The sequence below is a fragment of the Calonectris borealis genome, chromosome 6 (assembly GCF_964195595.1).
Source record: "Calonectris borealis chromosome 6, bCalBor7.hap1.2, whole genome shotgun sequence".
NCBI lineage: Eukaryota > Metazoa > Chordata > Aves > Procellariiformes > Procellariidae > Calonectris > Calonectris borealis.
Genome location: NC_134317.1, coordinates 1,902,341 through 1,905,722, shown reverse-complemented (window position 1 = coordinate 1,905,722; position 3,382 = coordinate 1,902,341).

Here is a 3,382-nt window from a genome sequence, read left to right as displayed (position 1 = left end):
GGGGGCCGAGCAGAGGGGACGCTGGGAAAGGGCTCACGTGGGGCGGGGGCGGGGCACTGGGAGCTGGGCGGTACCAGGAGCGTCTGAAGGAAGGGGGGGGAGGCGCCCACCGCCAACTTTTCCGCCCGTTCAAGCAGACCGGCAGGTGGTGGCCGCGCTCCCCTCCGCCGCGCGGCAGGTGGTACGCGTCGGCCCAGAGGCTCGGCCTTATAGTCCGCCTCCCCATGCCGGTCCGGGTTGGTACGAGCCGTTTCCCCTGCCCCCCCGCCCTGGGCGCGCGGTGGTAGGTGCCTCCTGAGGAGGAAGCGGGCCGCGCTCGGCGGGCGCCATGGCGGGGGCGGCTCCTCAGGGCGGGAGGAGGCCCTCGGCCCGCCCGCTCTCCTCACCGCCGAACCGTGGCTGAGGGCGGGCGGCCCGCGGCTGCTCGGCTGAGGTAGGCCGGTGGCGGCGCTCCGGGCCCCAGGCCCGCTGGGCCAGCTGTGGGCCCGTGAGGGAGCAGCAGCGCTCCTGACGCGCTCTTGGGCCGCGCACAGCCCGCTCGGGCCCGCCGTGGCCGGTGGGACGGGTAGCGTTGCCATAAGGGTGGCTTTCTGTGGGTCGAGATCCGCACAGTGTGCGTGGGCTTTGTCGTTCAGGAAAAGAAAGCGTCCTGCCTTAAATCGCAAGCTCTAATTAGGGCCACTCGAGGTACTGATGTTGAGGTAGAGTTGAAAATCTGGCCGGAGGCAGTTGAAGTTAGGGCTTCTCCAAGCACTGAAGCCTTCGACCTTTTCCAAGGAGACTTGTGGAAAAAACCTGAGAGATTTTACCCTTTTTAGAAATCCTGTTCTGCCGCCTCAAATGAGAACTGGAGAGGCTCAGTTGGGCAAAGTGTAGCGTTGCGGATGTGTTGATGCTTTCATGGGTTCTGTGAAGCATTTTTATATAAACTGGGTTTGACAGAGCTTGACTTTAACCAACAGACTATCTTAAACATCAATTTCGCACTGTTTCTTTGGGTCTTCTCTCTCCTCCCCTCTGCCCTACATCAGATCAGAATGTGCCTTACTACTTCAGTCCTGGTCCCTCTGCCCCCTTCGTAGTTTGTGGTCGGATTCAGTGCTGGAAATGGTGAGAGAAGAGGGGGGGAACCAGAAAAGGAGACCTAAAAAATGAGCCAATGTTAAAACACACTGTAACTTCAACTGAAATTAAGTGTAACATGTAACCCTTGGTTTTCAATAAAATGGTAAAAAACGTGTCAAACTGTGGGGTTTTTTTGCATATGGTGTGTAGCTAGCTTTTTATAAGAATATATACGCCTACTGAAAAGTGTGGAGGAAGGAGTTTATTATATCAAGATAAAAAGTGTATGATATGTGTAAACCCTGTCTTTTTATTTATTTTATATACATATATGCACACATGGAGTGTCAATATTTTATGTCTCGGTATCTGTAACTTATAAGTAGAGGTGAGCACAACATACATATTTTTATGTTTTAAAAATCAGTTGTGAATGTGGCCCTTTAGATGTAGTAGTGTGTTGAGGTTGTTTTGGTTTGGGTTTTTTTTTGATACTGCAAATAAGTGTGCTAGCTGCTAAATGGGGAAGCATTTTGTACAGGTGTCCTACTCCTGTCACTTAACAAGTCTGTTTAATAGTAGTCTTAAGCTCCATATGATGATTGATAGGATTTGTATAAGATGTGATCCTACAAAGATCCAAAGTTATGTGACCCTACAACAGGATCATCCTACTGTAGTGATATGCTTGTGGTGGAACTTGGAATTTGTTGATAGAAGCTGTTTCTAGTTCCACCGCTGGTTTTCCTCTGTACCAAATGTACCTGTCAAGTCAATTCATTATCCCGTAATAAGGAGCAACACTTATATATCAAAGCTTAATTTATTTTGTGTGATATGCACAGATTATTTTAAAACTCTGTAAATACGAAGTACTATATCCAGGCTGAAAGAATACATGTCTAATGTCACTAGGCTTGGGTGAGAGTCTCTAATTAAGAGTTCTCATCTGAATAAGATATTAAATTCCCAACTGGTTGTCCAGTAAGAGCTGAAGAGAGCAGAACAGTGTGTGTGGCTCTGTCAAATTACTGTAGATAAGCATTATCTTGATGCTTTTCAGCTAGCTTTTATAGGTGTATTATAAAAAAGTTAATCATATTAAGCAAATTCTCAGCTTCGTGTTTTCAAGGAGGCAAAAGCATTAGGCAAATGATATTTGGACCACATACCTCGCTTCTAACATCCAGCGTCTTTTTGATTGAGTTTTAGTTATCCTTTTATGAAGAAACACGCTGAATTTGCTCAGGTTGATGTTAACTTTTACCAGGACCAAAAGTGGAAATTAAAAAGCAGGAATAATAATGCAAAAAGATTGAGTTGTTGATTTGGAACGGTGCTCCTGCTTTAATATATGTTTTTACCATGTTGAAGTTTTGTACAGGTGATAAAACAGGGCAGCTTGTGGACAGGATATTAAAACTTGATTTCTGTCATACCAAACAATTGGTGTATCTTCATCAGCTCATGAGATCGGCATCCTTTCCTAACAGCTTGGCATGATTTAAGACTTGATTCTTAGGCTTGAATATGTTTTCAAATGCAAAATTATGTTTTTCAATCACTGCTACTTCAGCAAACTTAATTGTGCAGTTGAGGTGATTATTTTGGAAACTGCTTGTAGTTTGCGCACTGACCGATGTATACTTTTCTAGCCAGGTTCTGTGTAAACAGGGGGTGTGTGCAGCTTTGTGTCGCATGGCTCAAATCCAATTGCGGGCAGCACGCTGCTGGGCAAAAGATGTCATCTGGTATTCATCATGTGAGGGAATCATCGCCATCTGCGAAATCCTGGGTCTGGATGGAGATGTTGGACAACACAGGTAAACAGGATTGATGTGTGATTTAGAGACAAACAAAAGGCTACTGTCTGTGTCAGAAAAGCATTGGAAATTTAGCTTCATAATTATTTATAACTAGTGTTCTCCTAACGATGTGGTCAGAGCAACTATGAAGATGCAGATACTAACAGTAAGGTGTGTCTGTACGCATGGCAAAGCGGGTTCTGACTGTACTGTTCCCCTGATGCAGCAGCTACTGCCATGGTAGCTACCAAAAAACTGGAAACTGTGCCCTGCTTTCAGCAGGGAAAGCTCCACTGTGTTAATGCACTATTGTCTTCAGTGAGGATGATGTTTGGGTTTAAAGTTCTGGCCAAACAGTTTCAGATGTGGTTTCATGATTTTTTTTTTTTTTTAAGGCAGGAGGAAGCAGTGCTGTGAGCACTGGAAACTAAGTTTTGCAGAGACTTGCGTTTGTGAATGAGCTGCCAGGTGAATGCTCTTATTTTCTGGGGAGAGTTGAACTCATGCTGTGC